Source organism: Delphinapterus leucas, chromosome 1, assembly GCF_059928025.1.
Source record: "Delphinapterus leucas isolate spDelLeu-1000000601 "Yukka" chromosome 1, BTC_Dleu_Yukka2, whole genome shotgun sequence".
Lineage (NCBI taxonomy): Eukaryota > Metazoa > Chordata > Mammalia > Artiodactyla > Monodontidae > Delphinapterus > Delphinapterus leucas.
This window is the reverse complement of record NC_143129.1, coordinates 37,551,720-37,570,565: the sequence shown is the minus strand read 5'-3', so window position 1 is coordinate 37,570,565 and position 18,846 is coordinate 37,551,720. Positions and strand designations below refer to the sequence as shown.

The 18,846-nt window shown below is 48.0% G+C and overlaps 1 long non-coding RNA gene and 2 pseudogenes across 1 annotated transcript; 1 reads left to right on the top strand and 2 right to left on the bottom strand.

Annotated features, from left to right (window-relative positions):
- The first annotated feature begins 201 nt into the window (after positions 1-201).
- LOC149750467 (uncharacterized) lies at positions 202-5,316 on the top strand. The gene is made up of 2 exons (XR_016392235.1): positions 202-2,502; positions 5,109-5,316. It is a non-coding gene; the product is annotated as an uncharacterized LOC149750467 (long non-coding RNA).
- Positions 5,317-9,429: 4,113 nt separating this feature from the next.
- LOC115801783 (U2 spliceosomal RNA) lies at positions 9,430-9,535 on the bottom strand (annotated as a pseudogene).
- Positions 9,536-10,009: 474 nt separating this feature from the next.
- On the bottom strand, positions 10,010-13,364 carry LOC149750466 (putative POM121-like protein 1; annotated as a pseudogene).
- Positions 13,365-18,846: the final 5,482 nt, after the last annotated feature.

Below are 18,846 nucleotides of genomic sequence, written 5' to 3'. Positions count from 1 at the left end.
TATTAGAGATATGATTTTGCACTAGGTATTCCTTCCTTTTTTTTCTTGGCCAACCAATTGAAAATTAGTTTTTATTTTCTGGTTGATTTGCTAGACGTTTATGACTATAATAAAAGTCTTAAATTTTGTCTCATATCTTAAAACAATCTGAATTAGCAATGGATATAGTGCCATACATAGGGGCTGTGATATAAGTATAGTTTCTAACTTCAAAAACATATAACCTAGAAGGGAACACAGACACATATGCAGCAATTATGGTAACTGCATTTGTTTACTAAGTGAAATAGTACTGAGATGGATAAAGTGCTAGCGAGCCTTGAACAGGCAAATCAGCTGCAAAAATAGATGCGCAGTTCTTTAAAAATATTTTTAACATTTTTCCAGGTACATGTAGAATATAACTTAGCATAAAAACGGTATGGGTTTGAGGATATGGGGAGGGGGAAGGTTAAGCTGTGACAAAGAGAGTGGCATGGACATATATACACTGCCAAACGTAAAATAGATAGCTAGTGGGAAGCAGCCGCTTAGCAAAGGGAGATCAGTTCGGTGCTTTGTGACCACCTGGATGGGTGGGATAGGGAGGGTGGGAGGGAGACAAAAGAGGGAGGGGTTATGGGGATGTATGTATATGTATAGGTGATTCACTTTGTTATAAAGCAGAAACTAACACACCATTGTAAAGCAATTATACGCCAATAAAGACGTTAAAAATAAATAAATAAGTAAAAGAAGACTGACTCATCCAATTAAAAAAAAAAAAGAAATTCTCTCATCCCGGATTCAAGAGAAGGGATGAAGTAAAAGGATGAGGAAGAACAAGAAGAGGAAATGTGAGCGTGGAGAGGGTAGGAGGAAGAGCAGAAGGCAAATAAGTGTATGTGCTTCCCTTGCCATCCCTGACTTTTTTTTTTTTTTTTTTTGGCGCTTCAGGAAAACCCAAAAGCCAGAGAAGAGCACAGAGGTGCTCACCACTGCATGTGAACAAAAAGGTGGAGAGAAGAGCATGGTGGTAATCTGCGCAGGCAACTGGAGGATGACCTGAGTGCATCTCGCCAGGGAACAGTCCCCGTTCAATAGAACCCCTGAAGATGCCAGGCTGTTATGTTTAGATGGGGGGCCGAAGGTGTCTGTGGGGTCATCACATACATCACTCCTGGAGGTGTTGTTCACATTGTGTTCTTTGTAAAGAGTGTCCCTGGTGAGGTTCAACATCTCCCTCTGCAGGACCCAGCCTTGCCCTCCCAACCCGCCAAGGTCAGCAGACAACATCCCCAGTTAATCACCAGGTGTAGTGAGATATCTGGAGTGGCCCTGGTACCCCCCAGTTCAGGCGTCCTGGGGAAAGGGTGAGGAGGACAGAGGAACCGGGGCTTCTTCTCATGCAAGCAGACAGCTCACCTGGCCCAGCGCTGCTGCATCCCTGTGGGCACACAGTAGCCCTGTCATCCGGTAGGGGACACTGCAGGATCCACACCTGGCTGGGATTTGCCCAACCCCTGGGGACCCCTCAGCCTCTGTGGAGCCCCACTGAAGGGCCTGGGTCACCTCATGGCACCATTTCTCAACCTGAGGTTCTATAGATTTTTCATAGATGTGTAAAAATTGAATACAACACACACACACAAAATGAAGGCAATTCAAAGCAATGCTAATTGAGGATGAGTTAAAGGGCCAGGATTCCAAATTAATTATGACCTTAAAATTAGATAACAAATACATCTGGTTTTATTACACGCTGAAAAGCAGTGTCTTCTACAAACTTTTCATGTTGGGATACAGCAAAGCTATAGAATTTATGATTCTATGACCACAGCATCAGGATATTTTTAAATTAAAAAACACAGGCAAGTTTGGCTGGGGTGTTAAAGAAAAACGATTATTAGGGAAAAAGGGAACATTGCGGTTCTCTGCCCACTTCCACTGTGCTGGTCTCATGATGGGCCGTGTTGCGTGTGGGCTGGAGGGACAGGGTCACTACTCCCACCTGTGTCATCAGACCTCCCACTCCTCACAGCGCCCAGGTGGGAGGGACCCACACTTTTCACCCTGGAGCCCCAGAGCCTCCCCTTTCCTCTGCATCACTTTCACTGTTCAGGGGACCAGTCACTTGAACGCCGCCCGGCCAAATGCGCAGGTTAAATCTCCCCTGTAGGACAGGTCTCTCTGCTACCAGAACACACTTGGCAAAGAGCAGCAAACAGGCCCCAGTGCCCTGGGGATGTGAGCCCTGGGGATGTCAGGGCCCAAAGTCACTTGCAGGGTCTGAGTAGCCCCCTGGGTCCCACACACCGACCCCAGGGAGCCCACCTCCCCACTGACTCCAGTCCCTGCCTTTGTGTGGCAGGTTCTGGTCTGACACCTGTGAAGACTGTGACCTGGAGGCCTCAGCCTGAGACTCAGAGGGGATGGAGCTTGTGCAGCGTCTGGCAGCTTAAATGAGACACGAGGCCAAGGAAGGAGGGCCGCCTCTCTGCTCCGCCTCCGCTCCTGAGTCAGGTAGTGAGTGCCGGTTACTTCCTGTCTGAGCTGTACAGATTTAGCATAAATTTTAGATATAGGTCTTATTTTTAACAGTGAAAGGCTGTTACATCCAACAAAATTGATCTCTTTTTTTTAAAAAACATTTCTATGTAAAATAACACACAAATATAGAAAAGCACCCTCCACAAAGGGAGGGCTCAGTGAATTACAATGGGCGCTGCACTCTGGGGAGCAGTAGTTCTTCCCTCTGTAAAAGCCCAGATGCTTCAGAGAAGCTCCTCTCAGCTTCCTTACTCTGGCCCGACCTCCACAGCGGAAATCCCAAAGGGACTGGGTTCTCCCAGCCCTCCAGCACCCTCCACTACTTTCTGATTGTGCTGCCACACTCATTTTGAGTTATTTGTGTGTAAATCACTGCACTTGGAATATACATGGAGTAACTGACTTCATTCTTATAACCGAATAAGTTAGCACTTATTCTTCTCCCCTTCGACAGGGGGCGGCCAGGGTGCTGGGGGCGTCCTGTATATTGAACTGGGTGTTGGTAACAGATGTGTTTATATTTACAAGAAACCATAAAGCTCTATGCTTAAGATCTGTGCCCTGTACAATACACCAAGTAAACTTCAATTAGAAAGAGATGCCAAAAAATTTCCCCACAAAACAAACTTCAGGGCCAGGTGGTTTCCTCTGATTTCTACCAAACATTTAAGACAGAAACGATGCCCGTCTCCTACACACTCTTCCAGAGAACAGATACAGAGGGGACACACCCACACTGCTTTCATCGGACCAGGAGAATACTGATGTCATACCAGCAGTAGATATTACAGGACAGGAGAAATTACAGACTAAACACTTCTGAATGTCGATGTCAAAATCCAAAAGCAAATATTAGCAGTCTAAATCTAGAGGTTTTCAGAAAGGAAGGAAACTGGGATTTCGTGGCGGTATTTCCAGTGGTTGATGTGGACAGGATCACTGGGTGTTTGGGCGCTGCCTGGGAACGTGGAGAGAAGGGACAATGCCATCGGGTTAGTGGAATGAACATTTGGTGACAGAGATTAGGAGGGCCTGGGTCATCCTCAGAGACAGTCCTGGGCTGGGGTCTCTAGACTGTGGCTATGGAGGGATCCCTCTAGAAGGGCATGGGCCTCTCTCCTGTGCCACTGCAGGGTCTAGGGATGGATGAGGAGTTTGTAGGGGCTGGATTTTGATGAGGAAGGATGAGCAGGGAAGGTGCGCCCTCAGAGCCAGTGCAGCCACGGCCCCTCCCCAGCCAGGCCGTAGCCCAGGCTACTGAGACAGTTGCTCACATCAATAGTCAGGCGACAGTGGGGCACGCCAGCTTCACCCACTAAACCACCAAGCACAGCCCAGCAGGCCACTGTCCTAATTAATCAGCACTAACTGTGCATCCAGGGCTGGTTGTTGAAGACCAAGCTAATTTGTTAGAGACGTGCCATGTGGGCAACTGGCTTGGAGAGACCAGGGCTCTGAGCCACGTGGAGACAAGCCGACCACTGGTCAGACCACCAGGAGGCTCACCCAGTGTGTGAAGACGCTGAGGGAGGAGGGACGTAGATGGGACCCCCTGATCCTTCAAGGGACCTTCTTTCAGGGATATTTAAGAGCTGTGGGGTCAGGGATCAACATGTAAGGGAGGCAGCAGGTCAGGCATGGGCCCTCCTGTTGGCTCAGACCCCTCCTGTCCTTGGAGCAACCATGGGGCAGGCAGGAGGATTGGGGGGATGGAGGCAGGGGAGCCCTGGGCTCAGGAGTCCAGAGCACCATCTAGAGCATTCAGGGGTTCAGGGATTTCTGTCCCAGGGAACCAACTACATTCCTGTCCCACATCCATCTGTCATCAGCTTTGCGACTCCGGGAAAGTCACTTAAAATCTCAACATTTTAGTGCCATGTACCATAAAATATGGTTCACAGCACCTGCCATGAGTTCCCCACGGGGCTGATGTGGGGATCACAGGAGATGATGACAGATATTCTTCACAAGCTCTAAAGCATCACACCCATAACCTTCCCCACTCCCCTGCCCTGTGGCATCCAGGTCCCCTCTCTGGAGGCAGCACTACCACATTTCTTGCTTATTCTTCCAGACATTTAATATTTGAACACTTAGGTAGCGCTTAGGAAGTAACCATCATTTTTCATCAGGGTCTACCTGATTTGCTGTATTAAGCTTCATCATGTAATACTAATAAGTGGACCCTATTAACATTTCCACTATCACAGAACAAGGAACTGAGGACAGAGGGTCTGCATAACCTTCCCAGGTTCATGTGGCTTCTGGTATGATTTGAATCCAGACCATCAGGCACCAGCCCCCACTCTGTCGGTCACTGTGCTGTGCTCCCCTTCTATATTATCTCACTAAATAAAGTCATGTCCCGTGCAGTCAGCCTGCTGGCTATTTTAAGTGCACACCACATTGCAACACCCTCTTCTCAGCCCAGCTTCGATTCACTTGACTCCCCTAGACTCCCCTAGGAGGCTGGTGAACAAAGAGAACAGACGTGTGACCTGGGAGTGAATTGACACCTATGCATGGTCTTCTCCCAGCAACATATCAATAGTTCTCTCAGTTTTTGTTGTGTTTTCCAGGATCATGACTCGGGTACCAAGAAGAAAAGGAAGATTATAAAGGAATCAAACACAGGATGCACAAGAATATCATCTGTGATCAAGATAATCTGCTGGCCATCCGCAGCGGTGGTTCAGGCACATCAGAATCAGCATCTGGCCAAACAACAGGGTAGGGACCCAAATAGCACCCCCACTGACCACTCCATTGAAGGTACTGTGGAACTAATACCAGCAAGTAGATTCAGGAGCAATGGCTGTAGTTTGTACAGCAGAGCCTGGATCTGGCTGAGGGAGGATTGGGCAGGGAAGGTGCCCACTCAGAGCCCGTGCAGCCACTGCCCACTCTTAGCCAGGCCTTAGTCCAAGCTGCTCAGAGGATTGGTCAGTTTCTAGTCAGTGAGACCCTGGGGGCCTGTAACCTTCATCTGTTAAGTCACCAAAACACCAGCCCAGTAGACCCTGTTCCCAGCTAATGAATATTAACTGCTCATCATCCGGGTTTGATCAGTTGAAGATGATGCTAATTCTCTGTGCAACTGTCATGTGGGCAGTTGGTTTGGAATGTCCTGGGTTTTGAGTCAGTTAGGGAGTCAAGTAGACTACTGGTCATTCAGGGTGGTCACCTGACCACCAGGAAGTCTCACTGCAAATCAGCTGCTAGAATCAAGTGCTGAGGGGGAAGGGAGGGGAGATGCACACATATTTGGATACCCCGGTCCTTCAGGGTGTCTGCGTTTGGGGGAAAGACATTGTATTTGGGGTCAGGGATTGAAACGTAGAGCCAGGAAGTGGGTCCAGATTTGAGCCATTCTCTTGGGCCAGGCACCTCCTCCGAGTACCAGCTGTCTCCCTGCAGCATTCTTGGGGCAGGAGGATGTGGGAAAGGGAGTGAGGAGAGCCCTTGGTTTGTGTATCCAGGGTATGATCTCATGTCCATGTGTTCCGGAATCTCTATCCCTCCCCTGCCTCAGACCCATCACTCATCAGTGTTGTGACGCTGGACAAGTTACTCAATCTGTCTAAATTTCAGTGCCCTGAACCATAAAATATGGGTCACAGCCCCTACTCTGCCCACCCCACAGTGCATCACAAGAAATAATATTCTTTCCATGAGCTCTAAAACTTCTTACTCATGTCATCAATGTGAAAAAGTAGGCTCTATCCTCCTGTTTGTAGCCTCCTAGGTGCCCTTTCTGGAGACAACCTACTTATTCTTCCAGGCATTTAATACTTGAACATTTATGTAGGTAGCACTTATGAAGTACTCATCATTTTTCTTCAGGCTTTGTATTCACTAATTTTTAGCCTCAGAACATAATACGAATAAGCAGGTCCTACTAATATTTCCATATCCCTGGCCAGGGAACTGAGAAACAGAAGAGCTAAGTAACTAAACTTCCCAGGTACATATGGCGTTCAAATAGGATTTGATTTCAGGCCATCAGGCACCAGTACCCATACTCTCCCTCATTGTGTTGTGCTGACTTTGTACTTGTCTCATGTAAATAAAGTTATTTTCCCCATGTGATCAGCCTGTTGGGTATTTTAAGTGCACGCTAAAATGCAAGATCCATCTTCATAAGCCCTACTTTGATTCAGGGGACTCCCCGGGCAGCTAGTAATAAGGAGATCTGAAGTTTCACCTGTGAATAAGACTTTTGCCAGGAAGATGTCAACACCTCTCACTATTGTGAATGTATTTCCTAGGAACTTGTTTCAGGAATATGAAGAGAAAAAGACAAGGATTCAAACCAAGGATACCATATGGGGATTGATCCTCCGTGAAGAAAATATACTGGCTGGCCCTCACCGTCATTCAACAGCTCAAAATGAACATCTAGTCCCAAAGGGTTGAGCCTCAAATATCATCCCATACAAGCCACTCCATTGAAGTCACTGTGAGAATTCCATCCTGAAACTGATCAAGAGTAATGACTATAAAAATGTTGTCATATTATCTTTTGATTGAGATATAATTCACATTCCATCAATTCACATTTTTTTTAACTGTGTGATTCAGCTGCTTTTAGTGTACTCAGGTTTTGCAATCAACATCTCTAATTCCAGTACATTTTCATCATCCCCAAGAGAAACCTCATACCTAGTATCAGTCATTCTCATTCTGTCCACCCCTTTCACCCCAGCCCTGGGTCTTTCTGTCTCTATTGATTTTCCTATGCTGGACTTTTCATATGAATAGAACCACACAATGTGCGGACTTCTGTGTCTGACTTTTGCAGTAAGCAAAATGTATTCAAGGTGCATCCAGGTTGTAGCATGTATCTGTCCTTCGCCCTTTTAATGGCTGAATAATATTCATTGTATGGATAGAACACATTTTATTTTTCCATTCCTCAGTTGGCGAATAGTTGGGTTGTTTCCACTCTTTGGCTATTATGAATAACGATACGACAATATAACACTCATGTACAAGTTTTTGTGTGAACGTATGTTTTTTATTTCTCCTGGACATATACCTGGGAGTGGAGTTCCTGGGCCATATTGTATCTCTGTGTTGAACTTTTTGAGGAACGGCCAAACTATTTTCTTTTTCGTATTTGCACCAGCAATGCTTGAAAGTGCCAATTTCCCCACATCATTGCCAACGCTTGTTTTTAAAAAAATTATATGGCACAATAGTGGGTATGAAGTGGTATCTCACTGTGGTTTCAGTTTGCATAATTTTGACTAATAATTTTGGACATGTTTTCATGTGCTTATTGGCAATTTGTGTCTTCTTTGGAGCAGTATCTGTGCAGATTCTTTTTCTCATTTTTAAAATTTGGTTATTTGACATTTTATTGTTGAGTTGCCAGTGTTCTTTACATATTCTGAATACTAGGCTTTATCAGATATATGACTTGCAAACATTTTCCTTCATTCTGAAGGTTGTATTATGTCTTTCTTGATGGTGTTCTTTGAAACACAAAGAATTTTAATTTTGATAAAGTCCAATTTCTTTTTCCTTTTGTTGCCTGTGCTTTTGCTATCATATTTAAGAGTTCATTGCCAAATCCAAGACTATGAAGATTTATCCCTTTTTTTCTTCAGAAATTTGTATAGTTTAGCTCTTATATTTAACTCTTTGATCCATTTTAAATTCAAAGTCTATTTTGTCTGATATTGGTATAGACACTCCTGCTCTCTTGGTTACTATTTGAGTTTTCTCACTGAGTTTGGAATTCCCTTTTCTATCCTTTAACTTTTAACCTGCTTGAGTCTTTTGATCTCAAGTAAGTCTCTTGTAGACAGCATATAGTTGGATCATATGTTTTTACCTATTCCGCCAATCTCTGTATTTTGATTGGAGAGTTTAATGCATTTACATTTAAAGTAATTGCTGACAAATAAAAGACTTATTTCTTCTATTGTGCTGTTTCTTTTCCATCTGCCCAAAGCTTTTTTGCCCCTCATTTCCTGCATTCCTCTCTTTCGTTGTGTGTGTTTAGCTGATTTCTTACAATACAATATTTAAATTACTTTCTCAATTCCTTTTGGGAATATTCTATAGCTATTTTCTTTGTGTTTACCATGGGGATTACCTTTAACATCCTAAAATTAAAACACTCTAATTTGAACTTATACCAGGTTAAACTCAACAACATCCAAGTTCTTGAAGCTAAAAGAGCATCCTACTATCTCAATGCAAAAGACCTTCTCCAAGACACACTGCAGTTTCTGCCTGGCTGGGACATTGCCCCAGAGTGGGGTTAAGTTGAAGGAGTCGAAGGAGGCATACATTTCCATCCTCTGGATCACTGCTCACCAAAAAATACATAATGCCAGGCACATATGTAATTTTGACTTTTCTAATGAACACACCAGGAAAATAAAAATGGTGGAGTCAATGTAAATAATAGATTTTTAATTCAGTATCTGCAAAGTGTTCGAATGTTTACATGTGGCACGAGAACTGTGGTCATGTTACGAGGGCTTGAGAGCCGCATAGAGCAAGATAGAGGACAAACAGCATGCACTTGAAACTCTAAGAAGTGAACGCTAACAGGCAGATGGGGCCTGGAAGTCCAAAGTTGAATAACAGCCCGTAACAGGGTGATTATGGTGGGTTTTTTTCCTGCCTCTGTCTCCCAGCTTACGCAAGGCACGCAAAGTCCAGCAACAGCTGAAAGTTAAAACCATGGGATCAACCTTTTATTTCTAGCCAGACAAGTGAGAAAGTGGGGGGCTTGGATGTTGAGGAGTGAGGGGGTCATCCCCATTGGTCTTTTTCTCCCCAGTTACCACGTCTCCCCTGCAACCTCAGTGATGGCAGAGGCCTTCACTGAGAAATGGCCTGTGTCTCTGGACAAAGGAACAGGTTAAGAGACTCCTATTGTTTGAAGAGTGTGGGGGCATGCCCGTTATTTTCCTTTCTTTTCTCTTGCTATTTAAATTGACAAGAACAGATACTACACTTGATCTTAGCCAAAAGGCTGAGATGAAATAGACAAAATAAACTTTAAGCTAAAATTACTGTCAAGTATAAATTTTACTAATATAGTAATTCCAAAGGACCAAAGAGCAGGGCAGTGGCTTTATTGAGAACCCAGGATTTCCGAGTGTCCACCGTGCTCAATCACTTTTAAATCATCAGCACAGCCCTATAATTCAGAGATTTAGGTGAAGTGACTTGCCCACGGTCACACAGCTAAGTGAGAGTCTCCTGGGACCAACAGTAACTTTTGCAAAGGCGTCTCTTGCTATACTTAATCACTGCCGCCATCTGACACTCACATTCTTTCTTTTTGTACTATTCTGTTTCCTTGGGTCAAAGAATCCGACCCCTGAATTAAGGTTAAATAGGAGTTAGTGGCAGATCAAAAGCCAAAATCGCTTCAAGATACTCTTTTAATTCCCCCAAGTAATGCATTTAGTCACAAAAATATAGAACAATATAGACAATTACAAGTCAAGTGACCTTAGTGTTCACAGGCAAGCACTAATACATTTTAATGTACCATGATCATATTAAAATAGAAATAACTATGAAACATTTTCTGCGGAGAAGCAGCCCCTGCGGCAGGCAGCAGAAAGGGACAGGAAGGCTGCATGGCGCCCAGGCCCCCAATGGCCTAGGTCTCACCCTGCAGCGCACTGTTGATGCGCCGGAACGCTGCTTGCTTCTCCGAGTCTAGGTCTTCAGTGGCGACAGGGAAACCCAGCTCAGGGCCTGGGGGCAGCCTCAGAGGCTCCCCTCACCGGTGCGGCAGCAGAGGAATCCTGCGTTTTCGGGGCCTGGGACTGTCAGATGTGCGGGAGCCCTTCCTCCAGGGCCCTTTCTGCCCTCTTGCTGCCTCTGCATCTTTGTCAGGCTGGCTTTTCCTCTGGGAAACCACCGGAGCTGCAGAGGGCGACGGAGGGCCCTCCTCGCTCCCTTTCTTTGCAGACTTATGGGGCAGCCCTTGCGGTATGGCGGGACCCCTCCTTCTCTTCATTGGCGGGAAACCTCGGGTGGAGCTATATGAGCTCGTGATGGCGTTTCTTTGGGGGCAGGAGCTCATACAAGTGGTCTGCTGTTTCCTGGTGGATCTTTCTTCTGCCCTCTTGGCGTGGAGGTCTCTCTGCAGAGGTCCAGGCCTGGGCACGAAGAAAGAGCCCCACAGGGACCTAAATGCAGATCGTGCGCCCCCGGTGTCATCGGGGCCGCTTCTCTGGTCATCGTTCCTCCCTGTGACTGTGGGGACTTCCTCCTGCTTGGCCATCCCTTGCCCGCTCTCTCCCAGGGCCCTCAACACCGTCTTCTCTGTGCTGTAGTTCGGGACACAGCTGGGTGTCGTGGCCGGCACTGGCTGCCCCCGCGCCACACTGACAGTGACTGTGTCCACTGCGGACACTGAGCTGCGGGACGTCGTGGAGGTGCGAGCACCCATCACTGCCTTCTTCCGATGGCCTCGCCTGCAGATGGAGATAAGCACCCCCAGAAAGGAGTGCAGGGTCTGCGGGATGGTAGAATGGGGTCTCAGAGACTCTGTGGCAAAGCGCAGATGCAGAGTCACTGGACACTTGTGGGCTGGCCTGCGAGTGGATAGCCGGCCATAGACAGCTGGGTGACCCGGGCCGACCACGGTAAGTTGGTGGGCGTGGGGAGCGGGCCGGGGGCAGATGAACCCTCCTGGCAGGTGCTGATCCCCCAGTGCCCGGGGCGGGGGTGAGGGGCAGGGCCTACCTAAGTACCTGGCCCTAGAGAACTTGGGTGAGGTCGGTCCTTGGATAGAGAGCTGGGCTCCGAGCACTCTCCTTCAGCTGCCAAATCGGCCAAAAGCGGAGTGCGCTCTCTTTGGCCTGTTGCTGGGATGCAGCTCTGGAACCTGTGAGCGAACAATGGGCGTGCGTTGGCGGGGCGCAAAAGTTTAGGGAGGGGTGGCGCATGCGCAGAGTACACGTCAGGCCCTGGGGTGCACAGGTGAGGATGCGCGCCCCTGGACCGTCTAGCGCTTCTGAATCTCCCCGGGGGTCTGAGGGCTGGAGGTGTTTGCCTTGAGGGTGCTGAGCTTCTTGGCAGGGCAGCTGCCCCTTCTCCCCCGGCCGGCTCTAACTGTACAGGATGGGTCCCCGGCCACCAGAGCAGGAAAGCTGGAGAGCAGGGTACCTGGCTCAGCAGCCGCCGCCCGAGGTGGCAGATTTGGCATCAGCGCCTGTGCGTCCACCTGCCCTCCCGCCTGGTAACATTGGAGGAGAGAGCCGCTAAGAACAGAAGTGCAAAAAAAAAAAAAAAAAAACCCAGAAGTGCCCAAGCCAACCAGATCCTGCTGGGGTGACAACTGAAGGGGCAGGCAGGGCGGGCTGGGAGGGACATATATATCAGGTCCAAACCCAGAAAGATCTGAAATGCACAAGTCAGAATGAAAGTCCAGAATCATCCTTGGGCTTCGGGCTGAGCTGGAAGTATAGCCAAACTCTTCCAGGTCTCCAGCTCCACCTGCACTTTCTGCCTGGCTGGGACATTGCCCCAGAGTGGGGTTAAGTTGAAGGAGTCGAAGGAGGCATACATTTCCATCCTCTGGATCACTGCTCACCAAAAAATACATAATGCCAGGCACATATGTAATTTTGACTTTTCTAATGAACACACCAGGAAAATAAAAATGGTGGAGTCAATGTAAATAATAGATTTTTAATTCAGTATCTGCAAAGTGTTCGAATGTTTACATGTGGCACGAGAACTGTGGTCAGATTACGAGGGCTTGAGAGCCGCATAGAGCAAGATAGAGGACAAACAGCATGCACTTGAAACTCTAAGAAGTGAACGCTAACAGGCAGATGGGGCCTGGAAGTCCAAAGTTGAATAACAGCCCGTAACAGGGTGATTATGGTGGGTTTTTTTCCTGCCTCTGTCTCCCAGCTTACGCAAGGCACGCAAAGTCCAGCAACAGCTGAAAGTTAAAACCATGGGATCAACCTTTTATTTCTAGCCAGACAAGTGAGAAAGTGGGGGGCTTGGATGTTGAGGAGTGAGGGGGTCATCCCCATTGGTCTTTTTCTCCCCAGTTACCACGTCGCCCCTGCAACCTCCGTGATGGCAAAGGCCTTCACTGAGAAATGGCCTGTGTCTCTGGACAAAGGAACAGGTTAAGAGGCTCCTATTGTCTGAAGAGTGTGGGGGCATGCCCGTTATTTTCCTTTCTTTTCTCTTGCTATTTCACCTGAAAGGTCAACCTGGTCATAGGGAACTGCATGACAGCATGGCGGCTTAAACACTTTAAGGAACATGTAGGAGGGGCCCCTGAAGCCTGAGAATGTGGGTAGAATTCCAAAGAGGAGAGAACTATAGGAGGAGATTATTTAGGTCTGTGTATGAGCTCACATAATTCCTGGGATCCCCCTGAGCCTCATGCACAGACAGAGCCTACGAGGCAGAGTAGAGGCTTGCAGAAGTGAACTACAGTATAAACTGCCACTCAATTCCGAGATTAACCACTGAGTGGTACGTGCACCATGTGGACACAAACAGCACAGCAGTGTCCTGAAAACTGCACCAAGACTGGAACAACTCAGAAGACAAAGCACAATACCTGTTTGACCATAGGTTCATGAATTGCTTAATAAAAACCACAGAAAAAGAGAAAGTATCAATCTCCTGAGGATTTTAATAGGAACCAGAGTCTCGAAACATAATAAGCAAACTTTCTAGGATACCACCCAAAATCACACAACAGAGCATACAAAGAACCAGGGAAATGTGACAAATTCTCAAGAGAAAAATGCAATCAACAGATCCAGCCCTGAAATAACCCACATGGAGGAATTAGCAGACAAAGCATCCATTACAACCATGCTCAATGAGTTAAAGGTAAATCCTCTTGAAATTAATGGAAAGAAGTTCTTCACTGAGAAGTACAAACTATGAAAAAGAAGCAAATGGAAAGTTTAGAACTTAACATGCAATATCCAAAAGCAAACATTCACTGGATGGGCTGAATAACAGAACAGAGAAAACAGAGGAAAGATTCAGAAAACTTATGGATCAATAGAAATGGCACAATCTGAAAAACAAAGAGGATACATGACTGAAGAAAAATTAAGTCTCAGAGACATGTGAAACAATATTGCAAGTTCTACCTTTTGTGCCACTGGAGGGTCTGAAGGAAAGGTACAGAAGAAAATATATGAGGAAAAGAATAGTTGAAAAGGTCACTGATTTCGAGACACAGACCTAAGCTCAGAAAGCCTCACCCTGACACACAATCTGATAAAAAAGCCAAGGTGAAGAATAATCTTGAAAGCAGTCAAGGAAACCGACCTGTTATACATCACAGAATGTCAACTTGAAGGACTGTGATTTCTCATCAGAAAACAGAGACCAGAAAAGAATGGAATAACATCTTTAAAGTATTAAAGGAAAAGACCAAACCAGGATATGATATCCTTAAAGCAAGGATATCCTTAAAGACTGAAAGCCAAACAAAAGCCAAAATGAAGTCTGATGGAGATGAGAGAAAACTAAGAGAATTCATCACCAGACAATTTGCTATAAAAATATTACATGAAAGGAACATCTTCAGGCTGAAGTGAAATGACACAAGAAAGAAGTAAGCTTGCAACTTCAGGAACAAAGGAAGGGCAACAAAAATGGCAAGTATCTGGAAAAATTATCCTCTTACATTATTTTATATATGTATGACTTTTTTTTTTTTGGCCACGCCTGCGTGGCCTGCGGGATCTTAGTTTCCCTACCAGGGACTGAACCTGGGGCCCCAGCAGTGAAAGTGCTGAGTCCTAACCACTGGACCGCCAGGGAATTCCCTGTATATGTATGAAAAAAGGATACCACAGTTTCAGAGGGTGGCGTTGAAGTCATATAAAGGTGACACATATGACAGCTATAACAAAGAGTGGAAGGTAAGAGAATCTATATGGATGTAAGCCTTCTGAATTTTATTTAATTGGTAAAATATTAACTCTAGACTGTGAAACAATACGTATACATAGTGTTATTCCAAGAACAATTAAAAAATGACAAACTCAAGAAAATTGGATAACCTCAATAGTCCTATATTTAGGAATTGTGGACAAGATAGCTAAAACATTCACATATGTGTTTTGTGAAAAGTTTTTCTCTGGGTTAACTGCCTAGGAGTGGGTTTTTGGGTCATATGGTAAGTATGGCCCTCTTAGCCAGCCTTGGCCACCACTTCAGGTGTCACCCCAGCAGGATCTGGATGGTGTGGGCACTTCCGTTCTTAGCGGCTCTCCCCTCCAGTGCCGCCAGGGGAAGGGGCAGGAGGACGCAGAGGCGCTGCTGCCAAAGCTGCCGCCTCTTGTGGGAGCTGCACCGCCAGCAACCTTGCTCCACGTTGCTGGGCGGAGATCCCGTCCAGTACAGTTAGTTACCCCGACAGCACTGGGGCGCGGCCAGGGGAGAAGGGCCAGCTGTCCTGCCAAGAAGCTCATAACCCTCAAGGCAAACACCTCCAGCCCTCAGACCCCCGGGAGATTCAGAAGCGCTAGACGGTCCAGGGGCGCGCATCCTCACCTGTGCGCCCCAGGGCCTGACGTGTACTCTGCGCATGCGCCACCCCTCCCTAAACTGTTGCGCCCCACCAACACACGCCCATTGTTCGCTCACAGGTTTCAGAGTATAAAGAGGCAATAGGCCAAAGAGAGCGCACTCCGCTTTTGGCCGAGTTGGCAGCTGAAGGAGAGTGCTCGCAGCCCAGCTCTCTATCCACGGAACGACCTCACCCAAGTTCTCTAGGAGCAGTTACTTAGGTAGGCCCTGCCCCTCACCCTCGCCCCGGGCACTGGGGGACCAGCACCTGCCAGGAGGGCTCGGCTGCCCCCAGCCCGCTCCCCGCGCCCACCGACTTCCCTTGGCCGGCCCGGGTCACCCAGCTGTCTATGGCCGGCTATCCACTCGCAGGCCAGCCCACAAGTGTCCAGTGACTCTGCATCTGCGCTTTGCCACAGAGTCTCTGAGACCCCATTCTACCATCCCGCAGACGCTGCACTCCTTATGGGGATCCTTATCTCCATCTTCAGGCGAGACCATCGGAAGAAGGCAGTGATGGGTGCTCGCACCTCCACGACGTCCCGCAGCTCAGTGTCCGCAGTGGACACAGTCACTGTCAGTGTGGCGCGGGGGCAGCCAGTGCCGGCCACGACACCCAGCTGTGTCCCGAACTACAGCACAGAGAAGACGGTGTTGAGGGCCCTGGGAGAGAGCGGGCAAGGGATGGCCAAGCAGGAGGAAGTCCCCACAGTCACAGGGAGGAACGATGACCAGAGAAGCGGCCCCGATGACACCGGGGGCGCACGATCTGCATTTAGGCCCCTGGGGGGCTCTTTCTTCGTGCCCAGGCCTGGACCTCTGCAGAGAGACCTCCACACCAAGTGGGCAGAGGACAGATCCGCCAGGAAACAGCAGACCTCTTGTATGAGCTCCTGCCCCCAAAGAAACGCCATCACGAGCTCATATAGCTCCACCCGAGATTTCCTGCCAGTGGAAAGAAGGAGGGGTCCCGCCATACCGCAAGGGCTGCCCCAGAAGACTGCAAAGAAAGGGAGCGAGGAGGGCCCTCCGTCGCCCTCTGCAGCTCCGGTGGTTTCCCAGAGGAAAAGCCAGCCTGACAAAGATGCAGAGGCAGCAAGAGGGCAGAAAGGGCCCTGGAGGAAGGGCTCCCGCACATCTGACAGTCCCAGGCCCCGAAAACGCAGGATTCCTCTGCTGCCGCACCGGCAAGGGGAGCCTCTGAGGCTGCCCCCAGGCCCTGAGCCGGGTTTCCGGGTCACCGCTGAAGACCTAGACTCGGAGAAGCAAGCAGCGTTCCGGCGCATCAACAGTGCGCTGCAGGGGGAGACCTATGTCATCAGGGACCTGAGCAGCTCTCCCCAGCATAGGAAACGGAAAGCTCCAGCCTTTTCCTCTGCTCCAGGCACCCCAGCTTCGGGCGGCCCCGCACAAGCATCTTCTGTGGGTTCATCGTCCACAAATTCCACCGTGGGCACCCATGCCAGCACACAGCTGGGTTTTGGGAGCAGAGCGGCCGCCCTAGATCTGAGCTGCATGTTTGCAGCTCTCAGCGTTACAACAGGAACGAGGGGACCCCCGAGCACCACACACAGCAAAGGGGGCAGCGTGGGCCTGAACTCCTGGGGTCCTCCTCACCAGAGCCACCCCATGGTGACCACGGGACCCAGCCCTAAGAAGAAGCCTGGGTTTGGAGGCGCTACTGCCTCCATCTTAAGTCACATCCCTGGGGGCCATGATTGGCAGCAGCAAGGAACCACCGCCTGTGGCAGCTCTCCCCAGCATAGGAAAAGGAAAGCTTCAGCCTTTGCCTCTGCTCCAGGCCCCCCAGCTTCGGGCGGCCCCGCACAAGCATCTTCTGGGGGTTCATCATCCACAAATTCCACCGTGGGCACCCATGCCAGCACACAGCTGGGTTTTGGGAGCAGAGCGGCTGCCCTAGATCTGAGCTGCATGTTTGCAGCTCTCAGTGTTACAGCAGGAACGAGGGGGCCCCTGAGCACCACACACAGCAATGGGGGCAGCGTGGGCCTGAACTCCTGGGGCCCTCCTCACCAGAGCCAACCCATGGTGACCACGGGACCCAGCCCTAAGAAGAAGCCTGGGTTTGGAGGCACTACTGCCCCCATCTTAAGTCACATCCCCGTGGGCGCACCCAGGCAGGGCCCCCCTACTTCCAGCGGAGGGCGCAGCCCATGCCCAGCCAAGGCTGACTTTAGGGGTGTGTCGGTTCCGGCCTCTACTCCTATCAGCCTCAGCTCCGCAGTGGGCACAGCAAGGTGCAGCCTTGCTGTTAGGGCCCCCTCATCACCTGCCCAGGGCTTGGCTGGACAAAAAACCACTGGGCCATCGACCAAGTCATTCTCCTCCACGTCGCGATTCATTACCTTGGGGTTTAAGAGGAGGAAGTTGGCCTGAGCCAATAATTTTGGGGCGAGGCCATCAGTGTCCACCTCCTCCCAGGCTGGGCCTCGTGTGGACCCTGTTTTGATGTGAAACTTATAATAAAGCTTTGTTCTTGTTCTTTTGCATAATCCTCACGTGTCTGTGATCTGTAGATCAAGTGTGGAAAAGCACTGGCTCGTATGAGTGGTAACATGGAAAGCCAGACCTGTTAACAGTTTCCTGTGACCCTGCTCATGGGTTGTGAAGAGTAGCACAACAAGATGGCTACAAGGGCCCTATATTAAAAGTGTGTTTTGAGTTTAAACGATGCAGCCCGGAATAAAATGGGCCCAGAGGGAGGGGTAAACAAGGAGGGTCATCCTTGTCTGTTGTAATTGCTGCTTCCCACCCACCTCTCTGGCCTGCAGGGGGGCTGGGTCATCCCGAGCACACACCAGCCGCCCATACTCTACACGTTTAGTATTTTCTAATGTAGCAGCTTCTTTGACTTTTTTTGGTTTGCTTTAATAAGTCTTAGGCAAATCATTTACATGCACATCTCACTCAGAGAGGATATGTCCATACAACCTAAAGCAATCTACAGATCCAGTGCAATCCCTATCAAAATTCCAATGACATTTTTTACATAAATAGGAAAAACAATCCTAAAATTCGTATGGAACTGCAATAGACTTCAAAAGCCACAGCAATCCTGAGAAAGAAGAACAAAGCTGGAGGCAACACTTTTCCTGATTTCAAATTATACTACAAAGCTAGAGTAATCAAAATAGTATGGTACTGGCATGAAAACAGACACATACACCAATGCAACAGAATCAAGAGCCGAGAAATAAATCCACACACATACAGGCAACTAATTGACAGAGATCCAAGAATACTCAACAGGGAAAAGATAGTCTCTTCAGTAAATGGTGTTGGGAAAACTGGATACCCACATGCAAAACAAAGAAAGTGGACCCCTATCTTACACCATTTGTAAAAATTAACTTGAAATGGATTAAAGACTTAAATGTAAGACCTGAAACTGTAAAACTCCTAGAAGAGAACATAAAGAGAAAGCTCCTTAACATTGGTCTTGGTGATGATTTTTTGGGTATGACAACAAAACCACAAGCAACAAAAACAAAAAGCAACCAATAGGACTACATCAAACTAAAAAGCTCCTGGAGAGCAAAAGAAACAATCAACAGAATGAAAAGGCAACCTAGGAATGGGAAAAAATATTTGCAAGCCACATGTATGATAAGAGGTTAATATCCAAAATCTATAAGGAATTCAAACAACTCCATAGCAAAAAACAAACAAACAAACAAAAGAACAAACAAAAACAAACAATCTGATTCTAAAATAGGCAAAGCAGGGGACTTCTCTGGTGGTCCAGTG